The 24,641-nt window shown below is 39.2% G+C and overlaps 1 long non-coding RNA gene across 1 annotated transcript; it reads right to left on the bottom strand.

The window, feature by feature from the left end:
• Nucleotides 1-823: 823 nt before the first annotated feature.
• On the bottom strand, nucleotides 824-24,635 carry LOC306664164. The gene is made up of 3 exons (XR_013764665.1): nucleotides 24,317-24,635; nucleotides 7,299-7,449; nucleotides 824-3,175 (listed from the first exon to the last, which is right to left on the bottom strand). It is a non-coding gene; the product is annotated as an uncharacterized lncRNA (long non-coding RNA).
• Between the last annotated feature and the right edge of the window lie 6 nt (nucleotides 24,636-24,641).

Genomic DNA, 24,641 nt, shown 5'->3' with positions numbered 1-24,641 from the left:
TAAGAAGTATTTATATTAGGTGAATACAGTGAAAAGTCCCCCAGAACTGCACATCAGGGCAGAACCACTCTGCGTCTTAGGGTTCTTGCTCCATGTGACATAGAATTTCAAGGTTCATCCCAGTAACCAAGGAGATGACTGCATTATCTAATTGTTAGTATAGCCATGCTCCTATCATCTATTCATGATTGTTTCTCAAAATAATGTTTCTCTTGTAGTTGTACAATTATATCATTTCACTCGATAAATTAGAGGCTCAAGTGAGATTTATCTCAAGAGAGTGTCTTAGAAAAATGACAGGTGACTGGGCTTCTCTGACACCCTTTCCTGGGCCTCCTCACTAACTGCTCCCCCCGAGGATCTTTTTGGTGGATCCTCCTCTTCTATTCAACCTCCAAATGCTGCAGGGCCCCAGGCATCAGTAGAGACTATATGGGTCTCACCCATTTCCATGATTTTAGGGGTATTATAGAGGCTTATATTCCTAAAATTTCTATTCTCACTTTCCTCCAAAATTTAAACTTCACTTTAATACCCACCTGATTTCCACATTGATGGCTAGGAGTCATGTCAAACTCAACATGCCTGAAGCAGAATTCCTGATTTTCCTCTCCCTCAAACCTACTTTCCTCTACATTCTTCCCTATTTTGGGCAACTTTATCCTCCTTTTGTTCAGACCAAAGACCTTGAAGTCATTCTTGACTTCCTTCTCTCTCTCATCCTACCTCCAGTTCATCAGCAGATCATGTAGGACATGCCTTCAAAATGCATCTATGATCTAATCTTCCATGGTTCAATCCCTCGAAAATGAAATGATGGTTCAAGTCACCATCATTTCTTGCCTGGATTATTGCAGCAGCCCCCTAACCTATCAACCTCTTCCTGCTTTGCGCCCCCTACAGGCGATTCTCACCACAGCAGCCAGAGGGAGCCTTTGCAATGGCAAGTCAGGCCGTGCCTTCCTCCTGCTCCAAACTTGCACTGACATCCTATCTCACACAGAGTCCAGCCCAAGTCCTTATCATGACCTTACACCCTGCTAACTCTTCAATCACATGCATCTGCTATTCTCCCCCTTTCTCACTCTTCTTAAACAACAAACCCACCTTTGCCCTTGCTATTCTCTCTGTTTAGAATGATTTTTCTCTCCCATCTCTAGACATCTTGTCTTTTGACTTCCTTTGGGTCTCTTTTCAAATGTCACTTTGCCAATAAGGTCTTCCCTCACTATCTAATGCAAAATAGGAGCAATCTACCACATCCTACTCCCTACTCTTATTTTTCTCTATTGCGCTTGTCAGCATCAGGCAAACTATATTTTTATTCTTTATATCTTGATCCAGTGAGTGGCAAATCCCACAAATCGGGGTTTTATGTATTTTTTCATTGCTGTCCCCTAAGACTAAACTCACAACCAGCTTTGTGTTGATACATCTGTGCAAAATATGTTGAAATATCACATTGAGATTGATCACTAAAACAATGAGCTGTCCAAGACAATTTCTGTTGTTAGTAGGAATTGTATTCCATTTCTAGAAAGTGATTTATTTCCTAGTTTTGCTTCTTGTGAGCTAAGAGTTACCCGGGGCTCCATTCTCAGAATCCTTAACTCCAAGATAATGGAGATTGGTAACCCAGAGGTATACTGGGGAGATGGAAAAGAAACTTTATCAGAGAACTCAAAATTTCTTAGCTGATTCACATGTGGGCAAACCGGGTAATTCTAATTAATTGACAGAAGGGAGAAGACAGTATCTGAAAATAGAGTTAAAAGAAATAAAATATGATAAGGACATCATTAGCAAACTAATCCACATTTCATTCAGAATGGAACAAGACGAAGCAACATTACATCACAGTAGAAAAACAGCAGCAAAGCAGAGCAAACAGCATTCCTTGCTGTAATAATTCTCCTGTACAATACTGTTAAATAGGGAAATTGTAGAATCTGTCTAGTGAGGCCCATTAGGCAAGGAGTGAATTTCACGCTGAAACCAGAGGTTGTATGGCATTCTCCCAAAGAAAGGAAGAATATACTAGAAACTCACCTCCCTGAGGTCCTTTCAAGCCTTGTAATCTAGTGACTGTGCAACCATCTTCAAATCATTCTGATAATGTACCTCAGGGTGTTAAAGCCATTACTGGGTCTACACACGTGCACACACACACACACATACACACACATTCTCTGTGGATTTTTAAAGTTCTATGGTGGCCTGGTAAGCATAAGAAATTAATGACATTAAACTTAGAAATAACTTAAACTCCTAGGCCTTTGTCTCAAGTTCTTAAACATTCCACCTGTCTTAACAGGTTCCACTTATAAAAAGCTAGAATACAAATACCTAGATAGAACCCTATTCAAATTCATCTTCTAAATGAGCCCTTTTATTTTATTTTGTCAGAATGTTAAAAAATAATTCATAACTAATTCCATCATTGAAAATGCACACGTCCTCTGTGTGTGAGGTAGCACACCTGCCCTGATGCAGGGCCCTGGGGAGGACACATAGGCTCCCTCCTGATAAATGCTCCTGGGCCCTGGCCTGCCTGCCCCTCCCTGCAGCAGCAACTTTCTGCCCCTGCAAAGCCTTGTCTCACCTACAAACCTGCACTGTATCATTCCATTACTACGAGGGGAATTCAGTTTCTCCAGGGACAGGTCTCAGACAAAACCTGAACTCTTCTCCACAGGGCTGGTGCAGCCAAAGGAGAGCATCCTCACCAAAGTCCGGTGACCTTATGACTACCCCAGCCAGAGGCCAGAGCAGAGGCATGCTCCTGCTTCAGCCTCCCTGTACCTCCTCCTTTACTCTTCCCACTAAGTAAATGTCAGCATCATAACCAAAAAATATTTGTTACCAGGGCCCAGGTCAGAGGCTGCTGGGGTCCCAACTGACTGGATCTGGTCACCTGCTTGCATCATCAGGAAGATAAAATGATATAAAAAGGAAAAAATGAATTTAAAGACAACAGCTAATCATCTGTCTTCACCCATCATGCAGAAACAGTAGAATCTATAGGAACAAATGTTAGGAAATATACATATATAGATTCATCCAGCTGTGCCAGGCAGAGATGCTACAATTCCGATCCTCCCTCGGTGCATCCTTCTGGCTCCAGGCCGGCCTTTGGGGGCACTTGCAGCTTCCATCCTCAGCATGAGATGATGGCCTCCCTTCAGGAAGCCGTGATATGAAACAGATAAACAAGTTAGCAGGAAACGACTGAGGACAGAGAAGCGATTTGGGACTTCTAATTTTAAATCAGTCCCTGTTACATGTTGGTAATGGTCTTTATCCAAATCTAATGATGTACCAAGTCTTTTCCATTTCAGGTTGAAAATTCCTCCCACATTCTGGGCCTGCATTTCATGGCTCATCCTTCAGTTCTCCTTCTGACCCCCTACTCCACCCAAACTCACTAGCCTTTAAGAAGTGATCACTGAAGCTTTTTGCATTAAAAATATTTCTGTAAAGACAGCAAAAATCAGCCATTTCTTTTTCACAGTGAAAATAGATTACTTTGAAACTTTTCTTTTTTAAAATTAGTCTTTTAAACTAGTGATGGAATCACCATATGACCCAGCTATCCCACTCCTTGTTATTTTCCCAAAAGACCTGAAATAGTCATAGTACAGTGATTCAACACCTCAATGTTCAGAGGACCACAATTCACAATAGTTATAATCATGGAATCAACCCAGATACCTGTCAGTAGATGAATGGATTAAGAAATTGGAAGATATTTATAATGGAGTTCTACTCAGCCATAAAGAAGAATGAAATTGTGTCATTTTATGGTAAATGGATGGAAATGGGGAATATCATGCTAAGTGAAATAAGCCAAAGTCAGAAAGTCAAAGGTAGAAAAGTTTCTCTCATATGCAGAAGGTACAGTAAAATAAAGGAAAGGGGGAGGGAAGGATAGGACAATATAAAGAACCAATCAAATATAAATTAATAGACAAGTGGAAGGAAGTCAAGTAGAGGAGAGGAAGGAGAATGGGAGAGGGGAGGGAGAAAGGGAGGGGAAGCAGGATAGAAAAGGGGGAGATCATGAACTGAAATAGATTTCCATGCATGGATGAGTTCATCAGGATGAACCCAACTATATTTAACTGTGAAGCTCTAATTTTTAAGAATGAGCCTTTTTTTCTCATACCGTTGGCATTATTTCCCCATCGTCCAATCATCCAGTATTGGCATTATGTTTAGTTTCCCCTTTGACTCTCCTGAATAACCACATTCCTACTCTCAACATAGTAGTCACATTTTTATTTCATTTTTCTTACCATTTTTATTACAATTAAATATATGTAACATAAAATATTATACTTTAATCACTCTGTCTATGATTTAAAGGCATTAATTCCATTCGCACTGATATGCAACCATCACCACTATTTCCAAAACTACTTCATCTTCCTAGATAGAAACTCTGTAACCATTAGCAGGAACGCCATTCCTCCCTCTGGCCCCTGGTAACCTCTAATCTTTCCGTCCCTTTGTCTCTAGATATTTCACTTATATGGTATCATACAGTATTTGTAATTTTGTGTCTGACTTATTTCACTTTCCACAATGTTTTCAAGGTACACAGTATAGCATGCATCAGAAGTTCATTTCTTTTTATCAATAAATAATATTTCACTGTATGGATATACACTTCTGTTTATCCATTAATGTGTTCATGTACAATTGGGTTGTTTTCACCCTTTGGTTATTGTGAATGATGCTACAGTGAACAGGGCCATAAATTTATCTATTTGAGTCACAATTGTCTGTTTTAAATTCTTTGGGTTATCTTTTTTCACTTTTGATAAGTGCAGTAAATTCTTGTCTTCTTACTCAGTGATCCCTTCTATTGCCATTACTATAGCATTGTGACAAAAACAAACCATTCCAAAATGTTGTGTCTTAAGACAATGACAATGTTTGTGAATCTATGACTTAGGGCTCAGGCAGATGATTTGCTTCTGTTTCACACAGAGTCCCTGGGGCAGCTCAAAGCCTGGGAGATTGAACCTTCTCAAGGCTTGTTCATGCGTCTGAACCTCTAGACGGGGGGATTTAAAGAGCTGAGAAACTGAGCACCGCTATCTCTGTCTGATCTCTTCACATTGTTTCTCCAGCTTGACAAAATGGTTCAAGTCTCTAGAAACACATGTTCCAAGAGGGAGAGCCAGACAGAAGCTGTATTGTCTTCTGACCTGGTTTCAGAAATCGCTCAGCATCCCATCCGCCACATTCAACTCTCTAGAATGCAGTCACTAAGGCCAGTTCAAATTCCACCCTTTGTAGGAAACTGACAAGAGATTTTGAAGATGCTTCTTAAAAATCCATCATTGGGTGATGGTGTTTGTTATCTCATTCCTATTATGATCTTATTTGTTAAAAAATTCAGAGACTCTTGTTTTCTCTTAGGAAAATCATGGAAACAAAATCAGGAGCTGAAGGTAGGAACAGTCTGATTTGATGGTGTTACTTGCTTCAAAGCAGCTGTCAGCTTCAAACACAAGTGTGAGTGACAGCTCCTTATAGAATCCCATCATTAAGACAACAGCCATGCAGGTCTACTGCTTTTTGTCTTTTCTGCCCTTGGATGAATAAAAAAGGTCCGCCTTCTAGTTAGAAACCCAAGACAGGAACTATTATCCCCCTGACTCATCCATTTTGCTCCAGGCCATATGCCTTGTGTTAACATAGGCTGCTTTTCAATCTCATGTGATCTATTGACAGTGGGATGTAGAAAACCACTTGAATGGCCCAGGAAGGGTTGGAGGCTGCTGAATGGCAGATTCCTTCACAAGAGGCAGTCCATTAAATGTCCTATATTGTTTCCAAGAGACTGTTCGAGTGGATTGTCTTTTTAACTATCAACTAAATCCTTAAATTCAGTTAAAAGAGTCAGATGAAGTCATGGCATAAGCATTGGATCTGACCCTGGCTTTGCCCCCCCGAGTGGCCTTGGAAAGCCACCAACTCATATACTCTTAGCCCTGGAAAAGACTGGGAGCCATCTTGTCCAACTCCCTCTGTTCACAGGAACCTCCTCCACAAAAGTCCTCTTAGAGCTTTCTATTCTCAATTTTCCAATGTCAATAGCCAAACTCTTATACCCTAATCTATCTGAAATTCTCATAATATCATTCAATGTATACTTATTCAGATGCATTAGGGGAATTTAGGGAGCTCCTTCATTTGAAATTTGAGTGTTAATCAGATATTAAATCTCCTAAAGAAAGCTATCCATTTCAAGACTCTGTCCATTCCACCTAAATACTAATTTACTAATTTTGAAAAGCTAACTCTCAAAAAGGTCATCATGTCAGAAGGTTATGACTAGTTGAGCCAACCATTACATCAGGAAATGATTCTGGTGTACATCATTGTACTTTTAGTTTATATAAATTATGAAACTTTGAGGTTGCCCAGGAATCATTTAAAACCATCAAAAGATAATATTACAGTATCCTCTAAAAATAAAGGGAAATTGATTCTATTTCCTACTAAAATTAATTAAGCACCAATGATGTAGAAAAGAAGGAATTGCTTCGACCAGAGATGGTAAAGGAAAATGAAATGACTATCAACGTGGAGACATGCAATTTAAAAAAAAATCTTCCTCTACCACTTTCACTGGTTCCTGTGCTCTGGAAGATGAATGGCAGAACAGGGAAAGTGATGAAATTTGCTGTTCACTCTTAGATGTCTCTTTCTCTTCTCTAGCTTCCTCTGAATAAGTTTCCTGTTCCCTCACACCTGACTCTCAATGTCAACTTATTTCAAAAAGTCATTTCTTCCTCTTTAGCAAGAACTGATATTTTGGATCTGTTCTTGGGGGAAACCTGCTGAAGAGGTCACCATTTCTTCCATATCAGAGGTCAAAGAGTGTTAGCATCGAGTGCTTGCAATAGCTATTTTCAGATCATTTCCTGCTTACATAGCATTGGTCTCATTGAAGGTCTATGGCATCACTCCCTATGGCTACCTTTTCTCTGTCCTTATCAATGCCATACCCAAAATCATCAACCTCCTCAGTACATTCCACTATTTGCCCCTCTGTCTCCTGCTGATACTCAGTTATCATTGCATGATCCATTAACATTTAACATCAATCTTTCCTAAACTTGCTACTACTCAATTATTTTTCACACATCTTTAGTAAATTTCTCATTGCATTTTCCACAAGTTCTGATCCAGTTTTTTCTTAATTCCTCCAAAAGTTACCACCACTTCTCTTTATAATCAGGGAACAAAAGTCTAATAGAAGGAGACTAGTATGACAGGAGCACTTGCCTGTGTGCCAGGAACTGTACTAGGTCATGTGGAGGATGGTGATTCGAATCATGTTCTTTCTGACTCTCTCATGGCTGGGAACTTCCTGTGTGAAGGTGCAGGTCAAGATGGCCCAGTTGCTATGGTGACACTGGCCAAGGCAGCTACCTGCAAATGCATGCAGCTCTATCAGTTGAGATCTTGAGCTAAGGCACAAGAGCCTAAAGATAGAAAATTCTAAGCAAAACAAGATGACCCTAATGTCTTACCAGTCCTGCATCCTTCAGATTACTTGCTTTGCAGAAAATTACCCACAAATAACCTTTTGATGACAAAATCTGTAATAAATGTGCTCAGGAGCTCTGGGTCAGTCAAACTCCATCAGAGTTTGGCTGCCCACCTAGCCCCAGCTTCTTCTCTGTATGTGTGTCTGTTTGTCTCTTCTTCATCCGCCTTTGCACCTCACTGGTTTCTGAATAAACAGCTGTGATCAACACATGCATAACTTTCTTACTTCATCCTTACGATCCATCCATTTTTATAATCATGCTCCAGGTTTGGGACTGCTTTTCCTTTCTTTACAGATGACAGCACTGAGTAGCATAGAGGTTAAGTGACTTGCACAGGATCACTCAACTGAGCCCTGGCAGAATAGTGACTCACAGCTGTTTCTGACCCATGCCAAAGCTGGAGCTCATTCCTCTACACCTCATGGGCTCCCTTTGAGAGGGGATCTGAGAATTGTGCAACTCTCTGCTGTGAAACTCTTACCTCTAACAGTGCACCCACTTCACGTCTCATGTAACCTCTGCAGTCATACTTATTTCTCCTTCTTGCCATCAGTCCCAAAATACTGACCTTCTGGAGTACAGTCATTTGCTCCTGTTGTGCTGTAGATCCTATTCCCTCCCTGACCTAAAAACCTAGTCCATTACTACTTCCTGTTTCATTGCTGGCGATGGTCTCTTTCTTCTTTCCTCTTTCCTCTTTCCTCTTATATAAACATGTTCAAGGCTTAAGTAGAGGGGGAAAATCCTTCACTTAACCCTCCACTTACTCCTAGACTTAGAGCCCCCACTTCCTTTCCTACCAGACTTCTTAAAATAGTGTGCCATATTTCCTCTTACTTTTTGGTACTCATTTTTATGATAAACAGGTATTTAATTTTGTCAAATACTTTTTCTGAATCTAAACATGATCCTATGATTTTGCTCCTTTAGTATACTGATATGGGGAATTATATCATTTGATTGATGAACCAGCCATACACTCTGGGAATGTATTACACATTTTATCCGCTGGATTTGAGTTGCTAATATTTTCTTGGGCATTTTTCTTATCTATGATTAAGGGATATGTTAGTCATCAGTTTTCTTTTTTATATCATATTTGAATTCCATATCAGATTAATTCTGGCTTCATAAATAATTAGTATATATTACCTCCTTTATTTTATAGGAGAGTTCATATGGAATTAGTTTTTCTTGAGCATTTGGTATAATTTCCAGTGAAGTCTTACATATTGGTTTCTTTGTTGGAAGAGTTTTAATTATGAAATCAACTTATTTAATGGGTATAGATTTATTAAAATAACCTAGTTCTTCTTGAGTGAGCTTTGGTGACTTTCAAAGAATTTGTCCATTACCTCTATGTTATCAGATATATTTACAAAGACTACTTAAAATATCCCCTGATAATCCTTTTAATATTGGCAGGTTCTATAATGATAACTCCTTTTTTATTTCTGGTGTTGGTATATTATGTTTTTTTTTTTTTTCTTTTGTTCTTGGTCAGTCTGTCGAGAGATTTTACCCATTTTATTCATCCTTTCAAAGAAACAGATTTTTATTTCATTGATTTTCCCCACTATTTCTCTTGTTTCCAACCAATTTTTTTAACTCCTAAAGAATCTGGTCTTCAGGTCACTGAAATCAGTCTCCCAAATGTCCCCAATGACCTCTCAATAAACAAATGGCAGATTCTCTTCATAATTTCACATTACTAATGATCCTCTCATTTTTAAGATTCTCTTGTCCCCTGGATTCCATGACAATGAATCCTACTAACTTTTCTTTTTATCATTTCCTCTCATTCCTTCTCCAGTTACTTATTTAGGGTTTTATTTCTCCTATTCCTATGTCTCAGTCAATTCCTTCTTGATTATTCCAACAACTTACTTCCCTTCCATTCTGATCTGTATGCAAACTCAAATATTTTTCTCCATTTCTGACTCTTATGACCTCAAGAAGTTCATACAAATTTGACTACTAGTTTGAAAGTCCTGCTGGGTTCCTTTGTATATTTCCAAACCTGAGCTTTGTCACTACCCATATCTTTCTAAATATAAGGTATTTGGGCATCAGTGTGGCATTCTACAACGCTATTCATGATATCTGTATCTCGGGAACAAGGTAAATAAATGTGGATGAGATGAAAAAACAGGTGAGTTTGCAACTGGTGGAGTAACTTCAGCAGACATGGAAGATTCTTTGCATGAATTATTCACTATCTGTCTTCTTCAGTGGACCATTAGCTATAGGAGATTCAGAACAAACCTGTTGCTTCACCAGTGTGATATAGCACCACCCACATAGTTCTTCAACAAGTTAGAGAATACATGCTAACTCTAATTGTGGTTGACATGAGGTTGGAAGAAATTTGGAATGAATAATTTTTAGTTAGAGAAAGAGAGCCCAATAGTTTCCTGAAAATGTGTTCTACCTAACAAGTTCGAGATAATAGCTAATATCGTTGAGGATTTACTCTGAATCACGAACCATGCTAAGGGTTACTTATCTCATTTAGTCCTCAAAACACTATGAAATACCAAGATCACCATGTAAGATCACACATGGTGAAAATGAGGCTTAGAAAGGTCATGTGACTTGCCCAAAATCACAGAGCTGGTAAATAATTGTTACAAACAAATATTAAGCCTAAAAGTCATCATCTTATCCAGATTTTTTGTATTTCAATATAAATATCCAATTATGCAATCATGGGATGTAGGAAATGTGGCTTAGCAGTATGTAAAATGTTTTTCCTTTCTCTTTTTATTTTTTTATTTCTGGAGTAATGGGGGTTGGACCTACTAGTGCTACTTCATCCCCAGCCCTTTTTATTTTTTATTTTGAGACAGGGTCTCATTAACTTGCCAAGGTTGGCCTTGAACTTGTATCCTCTTGCTCTGCCTCCTTAGTCTTTGGAATTATAGGCATGCAAAAGGTTTGGTTCAAAAAAGAATTGAATCTAATCTGTTGTGTTATGTAGCCCCTAAAGAATTCAATATCATCTCTCTCTTCATGTGTTTATATGCATACACATGTGTATATGCAGTCATATATTATATGTTGTCTACATTTATATATATATACACACATACACACTATATTCAGAAGGAAGGAAACTCAAAAACTTCTTAGTCTTAGATTTGAGATGAAAAGCTTCAGATTTTTGGATTTTGGGGACAGAGAGCTATCCAACCATTCAAAAAACTGTTCAGTTTAAGTCTCTTTTCTGTGGTCTTCAGGAATGAGCCATCGCTATCACTAGTGGTGAATGACAAAGCAGAGCAGATTTCAGCTGACCATGAAAACCCATAAGCTCCCTCTAGCCAGAAGTTCAGAAGTCTTCTGACAGGGCAGAGTACCATGCCAGGCACATGGGAGGTGTGACAAGAACCCAGGACTATGCCTTCATGCTGTTCCTACTGTAACTTTCATCTCTATTGAATCAGTCTCAGCTCTGCTACCCTGACTCCTGTGTCTCCAGCAGGCTATTTCAGCTTGGCCACAATTAAGTGAGGATTTTTCCTTCCTCGGCAACACTAGGCCCATCCCACTGTTTGAGCACCCCATGTTTCCTTGCACTAGAACTATACTTGGAGCCCAATACCATTGGTCCCTTAGCTGGTTCTCTGTCCAGTTCACTTGTAGTTCTCTAAGGGGAGATGACAGTAGGGAGGAAAAAGGGTATAGGAATCCAATAGGATGCTGGTTCAAGGGCTAGCCCATCCATCACTAAGGTTCTCCAGAAAGTGCTCTTCCTCCTAACTTCCAGTTCTGTATTAATGGCAACAGCTGGGGTTTTCCAGGTCTCTCACACGCAAAGCTTCAGCCCTGAGCTCACCTCCTGTCTCTCCCTTTACATCAAATGCTTACTAAATACTCCTTGAAAATATCACTCGCAACTGCGCGCATCTTTCAGTTCCCACAATGACTTCCCTATTTCAAAAACTCTCAAAATTTTCCTTCTAGATTCTTTCAATTAAATTCTTCCAATTAAAGTCCCTATTTTCTGTATCTTCTCCCTCGTTCTCGAGTTTTCTGCCCTAGTCCAGCTTCTATGCTACTCACAGCATAACTTTCCTAAAACTCTGCTAAAACATTTCACATTTTTGCTTAAAAACCTCCCACTTGCTTACCAAATAAATTTCAGATTTCTTAGAATATTATTCAAAATTTGACTCGAATCTATCTTTTGCTACTTACTCATCTTTTTCTCACACTCAATACCTAACACACCTTCATTCAGCATAGTTTCTGGCATTTGTTGTACACTCAATAAATGTGGAATAAATTTATGAATAAAGAAGGATGTCTTCCATAAACAGAAATCCCAGGAGACAGACACTAAGTTTTTAGAGCAGAGATATCCTACAAACTATAAAATCCCTATGCAAAATCTTGTAGAGAAAACTGAATTCCTCTTTATGAGATTATTTGTTAATGTATGTGCATGCTGTGTGTGCTGCCAACTGGCCGCCTACAGCTCAGGATGGGAGAGATTGAACAATATCTCAACCTCTGCTAGAGACTAATTGGTTCATGAAAGCAAATGAAAACCACAAAGCCTATTAGAATCAGCTCTTTTGAGTACCTGGAGCCTGGTCTAATCCTAAACAGGTCAGTCACACGCACCCCTCCACAGGCTTGCTCTGCCCAGTTCCTGCTCCCTCCTCGCCTCCTTCCTAAACAAAGGGTGCCCTAACTCTCCCTCCACACCCTTTGCAACCTATTCTATCTCCTCTCACATTTTACTGGATTTAACTTAGTAGCAAATTGCCCATTGCCTTTTGGCATGGCTCCTTCTACCTCCAGTAGTTTTTTCTGACAAAGACACAAGACCTAGAGGCATCCTTGAACATTCATTTGAGCTAGGGATAAACAAATCTACAAGCGTATTCACTCTCAGATTCTTAGCGTAAGCACAAGGTAGAATTTTGTTTTCAAGCTTTGTTTCAAAACAAATCTGAAAAGAGATGCCACCCGAGTCTTGTGGCTGCAGTTCAAAGCCCCAGAGGGCCTCATGGGCCCCAAAACAGCATCTCAAGCACTTTAGCTCCAAACGCAGGCTGTTGTATCTTTGCTCACTTCACACTAACCACAGGGAGACAGTGACACTGAGCACTGTCTCTGAAACAGCCTCACCTTGCTGTGCCCCACAAACCAGGCCGAAACCACAACATCCTCCTCCTGTACAGCAGACTTCATGCACTCTGGAGGGGGAGGGCTTACTCTTATTCTCCCACCACTTTCACTATTTGAGCCCATTTCAGGGCAAAGTCCCTGTAAGTCAAGGTGAGCCTTTGCCACCTTCACTTCACTTCATCTAAGTGAAGACTACCCTGAACTGGAGAGCATCGCTTAGCTTTTTGGCATTACAGGAACTCCTTACAATTTCCTCCTGAATTTAGCTGCTTTTTAGGTAGCCAGTTGATCCATTGTGCTGGTAGCATGGGTTAAAAAGTTTCTTTAAAATATTAAGATGTCACTTGTAAAAATATGCTGCTGTTAACATTTTCTGGGGACAGGGCAACTTCCTCCAAGCTGATGACCCTATTTCTTCAATATTGCATTTTCCTAAAGGAGGAAAGGTATCCATAAATACTTATCGGATCTTTGGCACGTGCCAGCTGTTATTCTATGCATTTTGAAAGATTCAATTCATTTAATCTTCCTCTATAGAGGCCCAGTGCCTTTTTGAGGTAGGTATGTTAATATCTTCTTGACATAGCAAAGGAAGCTAAGGCCTGAAAGGGTTAAGAAGCTCAGCTAACCCATACAGCTAGTAAGAGGCTAAGATTATCACCAAGGAAGGAATTTGTCTCCAGAGTCTCTGATCTTAACCACTCTACAGAAAGGGCATGCTTCTCGGTCACCTGTGGATCAGGTGGAGGTGTCGCCAAGTATAACCAAGTGCATAAAATTCCCAAGAGCTTCCCTGAGTTGAGGACTGGTCTCTCCAATGCTTTGCTTTATAAGCATCTGCTATCTACTCACAGAACCTTGCTGTCAGGGTCTTCACTTGTGAAGTTGAACTCCTTTGACCAACAAACCTGATTTTTTTCTAGTTACCTGGCTTTCCTCACCTATGTTCCTAATGTTTCCTCCTCCCCCCTTATTTTGAGCTCATATTTCTTTTGTTTGTTCGTTTTGATTTTTTAATTTTTTTTAGTTGTCAATGTATTCTTTATTTTATCCATTTATTTATTAATTTATATACAGTACTGAGATCGAACCCAGGACCTCACACATGCCAGGTAAGAGCCACATCTCCAGCCCTCAAGCTCAGATTTCTGACTGCAATACTCCTCTGTTTGACCATCTCACAGCACCCTGTGTTCTCCACCCCACATCCACCTCTCATCTAGCAGGAAGGGCTTACTAGTTATAATATGGTTAGTCCCCGCCAAAACTAATGTGAGACTTGGTGACCATGTGGCAGTGTTGGGAGGTGATGCCTTTAAAAGGTAAATGGATGGAGCTGGAGGATATCGTACTAAGCAAAATAAGCTAAACTAGAAAAGCAAAGGCCAAATGTTTTCCCTGATAAGCGGATGCTGATCCATAATGAGAGGAGGGCAGTAGGGAAGAATGAAGAAACTTTGGATTGTGCAAAGGGAAATAAAGGGAGGGGAAGGACAATGGAATGTGATGGACATTATATACATGTATGATTACTCTCTACTGATGTGACTCTGCACCATGTTCAGCCAGAGGAAGGAGAAGCTGTGCTCCATTTGTGTACAATGTGTCTAAATGCAATCTACTATCATATATAACTAGAACAAATTTAAATATATATATATATATATATAATCAGAAAAATGAGAGATTGTGCTCCATTTATGATCTATCAAAATGTACAAATGCATTCTACTGTCATGTACAACAAATTAGAACAAATAAAAAAATTTTTAAGTACATAGACATTTCATACAAAAAGTAAAAAATAAAAAATAAAACAAATCTAAAAAGGTAACTGAAAGATCATTAATTAAAAGAGATTAATGTTTGTTTTTGTGTGAATGAGTTGTCATCCTTCCAGGACTGGATTTGTTACCATGACAGCAGAATGTTGTAAAGTGAATTTGGTTCCCTTGACTTTTCTTCTGGCTTCCTTTCTCATGGTGCAACTTCTCTCTCTCTCCCACACATTCCTTCCATGTGATGCTACCCACCATGTATGACGCAGCATGGAGCCCTTGCCAGATACAGCAACCTGATCTTGGATTTCCATTCTCCAGAACTGTATACCAAGAGCCAAGTATACCTCTTTCTTTTATAAATCACCCAACTTCAGGTATTTTGCTATAACAATACAAAACAGACTAAGACAGGGTCTAAAACCTTTGTCCTGATAAATACTAGACAAATAATAGAGAGATAGATGAACCCCCAGAATACATTTCCCAAGTCAATACCTATACTTCAGAGGTGCCATGATAAATTAAGATTGTTCTATAGGTAGAGCAGCTTAATTTAGGGCCAAATAAAGGATCATGCACTATAACTGAATTTCTCAGATTTCCCCAACTGCTTGATAATGAGAGTATTCAACACAATGGCATGTGTTACAAACACAAATGTTAGAAAAATGGCTGGTGACTTAAAATATGTGTAAGGACAATCATTTTAAAAAAATGACTTCTTGGTTTATTTTTTGATGGTTTCACTTTTTAAAGAGACCACAGGCTGGATTTCATTTTTGTTTTAATTTTTTCTAAAGTAAAACAGCAAGGTTGATGGTAAACAATAATCAACCTTCATCCCCAGGGCCAGGGATGCCTTGGGAGCAGTGAGGCTATGGTGCACGCTATTTGACCACTATCAAGTGTTGCGTGGCCCCAAATTCAGATTTTTATGCAAAATGTCTTAAATATAAATGTTGAGAGCTAACTCAAATATTTCATGATACCATGTGGCCCAGCTTTGTATAAGCCAAATATATGAGACAGGGCGCTTATGTGTGGCTTGGGGCTATCAAGTTGTCCTCTCTCAGATTTCTCAAAGTGGGGTCATTTCAAGCAAGTCAGAGAAGGGCTGACCTTAACATTGAGAGGAGAGGCTCCAAAGTCAGGGTTTCATAGTTTCAAAACATGTGCCCACAATTCACAGTAGTGAAATTATGGAACCAGTCTTGGTTGTCCCTCAACAGGTGAGTGGATAAAGAAAATTTGGTATATACACGCAATGGAGCATTCTCTGGCCTTAAGAATGAAATGGGCGGAACTGGAGATCCTCATGTTAAGCAAAATAAGTCAGATTCAAAAAGAGATGTGTAGCTATGTTTTCTCTCACATGTGGAATCTAGAGGGTAAAAAAAGACCCTGAAAATAGAATGGAGAGTATTAGAGAAGAGGAAGGAGAGCAGGAGGAGGAGATATGGAAGAATAAGAAGGAGTTATGGGGGTTAGAAATCATCAAAGTATATAGCATGTGTGTACAAATATACCACAGTGAAGCACACTGTTCTGTATAATTATATGCTCTGATAAAAATAAAAACCATGTACCCAGGCCACCACTAGCGCATACAGTGCTCTTGTACCTCCTCACTAGGTATCCTCTGGTGGATGAATTATAAAAAGACAACCCTTCCTTCAATCTGATGCAGCACCATGGCAAGGCACAACTGATTGGCTAATGGAGTTCATCCCCTATTTTCCTCTCAACTCTCCAACCATCCAACCATGTGCATCAGATTTGAAGTGACCCCACTCAGCATAGCTGGACACTCAAACCATGTGAGTGAGCAAATTTTTTATAATGAAGAAGGAAGACAATCAGGATCCAAGTTCTCCAGTTGTTGTTCTGCAATTTTGAGGCTGCCAGATATTTAACCCCTGGGAATCTAGAGAAGACAGCTGGATCAGGATCCACAGATTGTCTTCTCTTTGCCTGCATCTCCTGCTAGATGCAGAAGAGTAGAAGAGAACAATTGCACATATGCGTGGGATGAGGTTGAGCCCTTGAAGAAACCTGGAAGTGGTAAAGTAAGACAGGCCCTGAGAATAAGTACAAAACATGTTACACAATCTCTTGATACACCCTGCATTGGCCTACAAGTTCCTTAGTGTTAGAAGGATGTTTAGCAATGCACTTTTACCTGACCCTCAATTTTAAATAAAAGAATAAATTGAAATGGAAAAGCAGGCATGGCTTCCTACAGCCACCCCTTCCCCTATAACTAGGAAAAAATAAGATCACTGAGTTGGGACTTACTAATCATTCACATAACAATTGCAATCGAACTATTGATCAGGAAAACACAGCTGGTGGATTAATTTCTAAAGTGACTACAAACCCACTTTATAAGGTACTTCCTTCCTCTCATGGACATTCCCAGGAACCAGAAAATATGGTCAGATCTGTTCCCCATATCCCTGTCACTCTGCCTTTTTATAGCCACATCACACCTTCTTTACCCTTTGGGAAATAAAATAAGGTTTTGCAAAAAACAAAATGCATCCTGAACTCTTCATTACCAAGTCTAGGAGAGGGCAGGGAGAAGCCTACACTTTGCTCTTCTCTGATCTTCTGTTCTTCACCTCTGTCCCTGGACCTAGCCACCAACACCAAACACCCATGCAGCTGAGCTCTCTTGGAAACAGCTCTGCAGGGCACTGGACTGTGAATGAAGAACAATCTCCTTCTCCCTCAACCTTCCTATGAGGTAATAACCACTGCTCTTCCCCATGCAGGATGGAACTGTTCTCCATTTCCACTCCAGAGAGAGCAAGAGGAAGTGACTAAAAACAGAGCAGAATTGGTCTTGCCTTGGAGCCCTCTGTTCCTGGAAGTTCCACAAAGTTGAGGAGATAATATCTGCTTACCCATGAAACTCTCATACTTCAGAACCAGAGCTCAGGGAAGTCCAAACAATAAACCACTCTTTCTCAATACCATAGAGTTCTCAGCATAAGCTTATCCCAGCATAAGCTTCATCTGGGACTTAGAAGCCCATGTGCAGGAGATAAAATCCCAGAACAAAATGTAATTTGAGCATAGAAGGAACCAGAGCCCAACAACTAGGTTCTGTGACATTGTCATGGACACAGTGTATTTTCTGCCAGTTGGATTCGTCTTCTAGCAAATCTCCCTTACACCCATGATATCGGAAAGAGAGGGAACTCAAGTAAATGCTAAAGGGCCATTCCACTAACACCAGACATGTGGTACCTCTACAAGGGAATGACCCTCAAAGAAAAGAGCCTGTTCTTTCCCTCCATCCAGAGGAAATGCCATGCAGTCTTGCCCTCATACCTTACACACTTCAGCTGTGGGTAGAGACGTGTGCCCCCTGGGAGCAAGGATATGCTCCGGAGGAGGGAAATATTCCTGCCAGCAAGCAATGAAGCCAAAAGAAGGGGACAAAGTTGGCAAAAAAAAAAAAAAAAAAAAATCAGAAACTGCACACTCTTTCACAGCAACCAGATCTGTTTGTGAATACATAAGCACAATCCTCTCCTGGAGAAAAAAAATAAAAGCTCCCAAAATACTTGAGCTTTAAGAAGCTGGTAGTTCTGGAAGTGTGAGTTCAAAAGCTAGAGAAATTTGAGTTGTCACCTTAAGTTAGTGAAACTTGGAAAAATTAGATTCATAATCCTTATGTATTTGAAACTTCAGAGCCTGCTTAGAACTTCCATATATTTTCCAGTTATCCTGCATGAAATATTCCTGAAGAATAAGATATCTATACAAAGAATCCTTGAGGTAGAGGGGAGTTCTCATTCTAGGAAGATTTCTGGGAACCAGCAGATTGGTAAGGATTCTCCATTTGCTAACTTAAATCAAGAGGGCTGCCTTCCCTACACCTGCAGACCTCACTCCCACCTCAGCGTCTGCAGACCTGCTTGCCAGCTGTCTGATTTTCAGCAAACCTAAAAACCCATTTATCTCAGGAAGCTGACATTTTTAATGCAATTTTCTAGTGTCAGGAAATCTCATAATATTGAAAGATTAACAGTGGGATGGTGATCAGAATTCAAGCTGTGAGACTGCAGAAAAAAGTTTGAAAGTTTCCTATGACACTGACTCACGGTCTGCCCTGCCAAATATTTCCTGTCAAATAAACCCTCATTGACATCACTATATTTTCATATCCTCAAAAGCAGGGTATGTGGCTTGGAAATTTTTCCGTTACCACCACAACTCTGAAATAGGAGCATATTGACCAGAGCACACATGGGACCCAGGACCACTTTCCCCCTGGAGAACTGAAGGTGAAAAGTCACTGTCACATTTGCAAAACGTTACCTTTTAAAAAAGCCCAATACATGATACAGTTGCACAGAAAATCCAACATTACAAATGTATGGCATTGTGTGGTGAAAAGCAAGTTTCCCTCCCAAACTGTCTTCAGTTCCCAAGTTCTCTACCCAAGAGTCAATCACTGTTGCTACTTTCTTAATTATCCTTCCAAAAAAGTCATTCAATAAATATGCCTCCAATTTAATGGATTGAAAGTCATTTAAAACAGTCATTTTTTAATGATAAAGTGCATTTTAATCACCCAGGGACATTATTATTAAAATTCAGGTTCTAATTCCAGAGCCATATGGTGTCAGATTATGAGTCTGCAGCTCTAACAGGTTCCTGGTGACGCCGATGCTTTGGGTCCATGAGCCATGCTTGGAACAGCAAATGTCGAGACATTTATATTTACTCTAATACATGCATGTAGAAATGTGAATTAATATAAGATTTTTTCAAGTTGCAGTCTTGTGAAATTGATTAAAATTGAAAATATTTGAAGGCTCCAACCCCAAAATCCCACCCATGTGTCCAGATATGTATTTTTATATATTTATTAATATACACACATTATTTTATACATGATATATATTAGCAATGGAAATAAATGGGAAGCAAAGTTCTTCTTAGAGGGAATAATTGGGTTAATTTTAATATATTCATGAGACATTGTGCAGTCATTAAAAAAATGAGTGAGAGAGAAAGATTTCAGAAGTAACTATTTGGACTGGGGAGATAGTTCAGTTGGTGGAGTGCTTGCCTTGCAAGTGCAGCCCTGGGTTCAATCCCCAGCACCATAAAAAAAAAAAAAAATAGAAGTAACTATTTATTCAGAGAAGTTTCCATGTGGTATTACTTTTGAGTATATAAAGCCAGGTTCAGATAGGTGTGTATTATATTATCCTACTTTCACAAAAAAATTAAAAACTAAATGCATGTTTGTGTTTACTTATATGTATGTGCGTAGTGTCTGCACACATGTATGCTGTATATGATCCCATGAGCATATACGGAAGTATGAAAAATGTACTCCAAGTTATTAACCTAAATTGAAGGAGTAGGAAGTAATTGTGGGTAAAAGGGCAAAGAAACAAACAAAAAAGAAGCAAGAGGAAAATTACATCAAAGCAGCATGTTTGATATCATCATATTCATTATGTAAGTTTTATATACATAAAATTCTTATGTATGTCATCAAGAACAAATTAGGCACATATTTTAAGATAAAATTTGATACTTTAATGTTCTCAGAACATGGCCTTCCTTTTTCAGTTTATTAAATGACCTTGCTATGAATATTTGAGAATCCTTGCTGAGGTCATCGGTGTCTATATTGTACCTCCCAGTTTGATTACTCTGTGTGAAAAAAAAATTTTTTAAAAAGACAGTGAAGACTGATATCTCCACAATGATCAGGGAGGCTGTGATTAGGGTATCTCCCCAAATCAGTTATTCTTAAAGATAGTTAGAAGAATGGAGGAACTTTAGATTACGTAGAGGAAAATCGGGGGGGGGGGGTATGAAAAATGGTGGAATGAGACAGACGTTGTTACCCTACGTACATGTATGATCACACAAATAGTATGAATCTGCATTGTGCACAACCACAGAAACGAAAAGATGTACCCCATTTATGTACAATGAATCAAAATGCAGTCTGTAAAATTAAAATAATAATTTTTAAAAAGATAGTCACTGTAACGGATTAAATCCTCTCCAGATCTTCCTTGAAGGGCAGGTACCCTCTGATTCCTCTCCAGGTAGCTGGGGACCCCCATCTGTCTGCAACACCCTCCTCTTCCATGCTTGTTCTCCTGCTCCCCCACAACCCTCCAGCTCTGAAGAAACAATACCAAATTGGCAGTATTCATCCCACATCACGGTGCAGAATGTGGGGCAGATTACCGAAGTATGTGAGACCCATACAATCTGAAGTCCTTTTATCCTTAGTTAAGAGTCTTTTTTCCTCCCCACCACTTACCCACATCTGAACACAGACACCTAAATACACATGTAGCAGATCAGTTAGAAAAAATACAGCCACGCTTGAATTTTGTTTTAAAGATTTTCAGATATTATCAAAGATTGTTTCCAAGCCACAGTCCTGGTTTTACAGTCCAGGGCAATGCATTAACCATTTCAGAAATGGAATTGAATATAGGTTCGTAGTTCTTTCTTTGTGTAACACCTAGAATAGATCTTAGTTTGACCTCAGTGCAAAGCTACCAGAACTAAATAAATATGCAGTCTAGGACAGTCAGGTACTGTCACCCATAATGTTTATATTTTATGGGAAATTCAAAAGTACTGAGACATCTAGGCATTCACAATATCTGCTATGTGTTTCCTTCTTTTCTGAGAAGATTTTTTCCTACTAGAAGTTTCCAACCCTGGAGTAAAGACAGACTTCCTTGTCAGATTTTTTGTAACCTACATTAGCTTTTCTCACAATAATATGGATGGGTAGTGTACTGTTTACTGATGGTTTGTCAGAGAGTCAACTTAAATTGGTGGTATAAGAGTTTCAGGTGCCAAGTATATGTAAACATTTTATCCTCTTTGGTAAATATCTTTCTTGCCTTCAGCTTTGAGAACCAAATGTCGATCACCAAGCAGATAAGGAGAACCCAAGACTATATGGATGAAAATGTGAGGTCCACTATTAAGAACAACTGCAAAGGTCATGGCCTCTGGTACATTGCAATGTTTTCTTCCAGCCAAATACTGACCTAGAAATGGGCAGTAGTGTCCAGTCTACCCTTCCCCCCAAGAAGTATTCACTTGGCTAGGAAGACACATAATGAGGGAGCGTGTTCAGACTCCTGGACCCCAGCATCCCATGAATAGGAAGACCAGTTGAAAATTCTGGATTAGAGACCAGTCCTCAGTTTCTGAAAATGTAGCCAAACAGTATAGCAGAAGGAGGCAGGATCAGCCATGGATTAGGGGACCCTAACTTGCTACACATAACAGGTGCTTTGCAACATGAGTAGCGGCCCCCTGTAACTTCACAGCATGCCAAATACTAACTAACACAATTTGACAGGGAAGATTGTGAATTAGAGGAAAGCATAAGCAACATAATATTCTCCAAGGAGTACAATTCTATTATTATTTCCAAACATCACACACGTGTGTTTCCAAGAAAATGACAAAAGTGCTTCCTGATCAAAGGACATTTTTCGTAAGACAACATCTTTATGTTTTGAACAAGTTACAGTCTCTGAAATTGGAATGAACCTAAAAATTAATGCCATCGTAGATTTGGTGAACTGCAGTAAGGACAATATTAAATTCACATGATCAGTTCTAAAGTAATTGGAAATGCTTGTAAAGTAAGTTGATCTCTTAATCATGCCCCTTTAGGTATTTTTGTTTGATTGGTTTGAAAGTGTTTCCTTTATAGATAGATAGTACTCAGTGAATCCTCCCTCCAGGTTACCTAGTTCACTGGAATTCTGAGTTATTTGATGCCACAGCCATGTCATCATTTTTACTATTATGGACATTATCTATCTGTTTCTATGCTGCCTTGAAGCCTGACAGGTTGGTCTTATTACTGGACCCAATTCCATTTGCACGGACTGTAACTCATATCTTATCTTTGGGGTTGGGTGTGGCTACCTGTCTTCAACTTCTTTTCTCCTTATTGTTGGATGTTGCATCCATCTTTATTGTTGGAGCTGAACTGCTTCTTAAACAAACAGACTTGTGCTTAGCAGGTCACTGACCTGACCTACTTTGGTGGGAATGTGCTATACCACTGCAAATCACTCACTACACCTATTTCCAATTCCATAAAGCTTCTCTGAAACATATACTGAGATGGAGTATGAATTAAAATCATTATGGAATTTCCTCTTCAATCAGACAGGAGCAAAATGACTGAAAAATGCTGCTATGAATCTGATTCTCTACTACTTGAAGACACCATTTTCCTTGATCTTTTTTCTCCTTGCCCATTCTTAATGATTCGTGATCACCCTTAAGAACCAAAATTCCCCGCTAGTTAACTTGTATGTCCTTTAAGTAAGCAGTTTAATTCTTCTTACTGGAATGATGACTCATATGTAAATTAACTTTTTTTAAAATCTCTGAATTGAAAAATTGTTTATACAACATTATCTGATCAAATGATCTGTGTTTTTTGAAGGATCATGTACATTGCCTGAGTGTCATATTTTTGGTACTGAAAAATACGTCCATTTATAACATAAAATATTGTCCATTTATAACACATTGAAATACTTCTCAAAATGATACCACTTTAAGCTTTTGAAGTGTTCATACGTTTGAAAATTACCCAGAAAAAACATCCATCCCTTCATTTTTATCGTATCATTGCCCAAGTGCTGATTATATGAATTTTGGGTGTTCCCTTATTGGGGAAAATGTTTTTAACACCTAGAAACCACAGGTAGAGTGTCGGATTTAACAAAGTTCTTTGTTCCCGCAATTTGTTCAAGAACAATTTGTATCATAAGCAAAACTGGTAACAACACAGCTTTTAGCCCAAAGTGCTGACTTAGACCATGTGTTGGCTCAGAAGTGAAAACGTACTAGTTCTGTAGTTAAAAAAAAAAAAAAAAGACAAACTGGGTTTCAGAAATCAAGCAGAAGAGGGATATGGGGAGCTCTTTTAATTGCCATTCAAAATTGGCTCAAGAATTTTATTGTTTTTTATTGCCTGGAAAGCAAGACTAAACCCTACTCTTTTGAAAATTCAGTCTCACAGTGCACCACTACTTCTAAGTGACAAAAGCAAAATCAACTTGTGGCACATCACAAAAACAAAAGCTGGTGTGTCAAGACAGAACTGTTGTCTAACTGTGTAAACAGGAAAACCTGATCTCTCTGAGGTTTCCTACCTGAACACCTTTGGATATTCAAGCATGTTGGTACAACATCAGGAAACAGCAAGAGGCTGATTTTAGTGGTTAGCATACTGATCCTTGGAAATAGTTGCCACAAGATAACCAGCATGGGAATGGTGGTAGCCAACCAGAACAGAGCCAATTTTATGTTATCTGTACCAAAAAGAGGGAAGAGACCAAGGGAGAAAAAGGATAGGCCAAAACATGTGAAAAGATCATAACTTGCCTTCACTGGAATTTGAAATGAGACTGTGAGCACAAATTGAGCCAGGTTAATTAACTAACCCTATCTTCTTTTTAAACTTGAAATCCACCCATTTTCAGATTTGAAAGTTTTAAATAAAAAGCTACCTTGGAAAGTACAGGAGTCTATTTTAGATTGTAGGAAATACACCAGGGCGCTCATGAGAGTAGTTAACAGACATTTACTGGCACCCCAAATGCTGTTCTGTGATCTTAAACTAAGTAGAAACCAGAGACCTTGGAGAGACATCAGAGAACCACTTAGACAGTTAAAGCGCTGGGAGATGATGCAGTAATCAAAACAGAAATTTCGAGATGATTCTTTCTGGAAGAAAAATGTGTGTGTGATTTAGTAATATTCTCCATATATGGGGAGACTCACCTGAAAAGCTGAAGACCATGACAATGACCATAGCCCCAGTGAAGTCAGCCCCATGTACATGCTTTCGGTCGCTTGGCTCTTGGGAGTTGTTGGCAATCTCAAGTCTATTAAGAGCTGTCTTCTTTCACTGTAATGCAGGCCTGACAGCATTGCTTTCTCACTGGTAGATTTCCCACTGAGATCTGTTACTTCTCTCTCCTGCCTAGGATTCTTCCATTCACCATTCAGAATTTTCAGGTGTTTCTTTCTATAAAAGCGCTCATGATTTTGGCCACTGCTATTCTGAACTACCTGCAGGCATTCATAACTTTTACTTACATTAGAG

Source organism: Sciurus vulgaris (assembly GCF_902686455.1).
Source record: "Sciurus vulgaris genome assembly, chromosome: 6".
Classification (NCBI taxonomy): domain Eukaryota; kingdom Metazoa; phylum Chordata; class Mammalia; order Rodentia; family Sciuridae; genus Sciurus; species Sciurus vulgaris.
The sequence above is the reverse complement of the archived record's forward strand: the minus strand, read 5'-3'. Positions and strand labels throughout refer to the sequence as shown.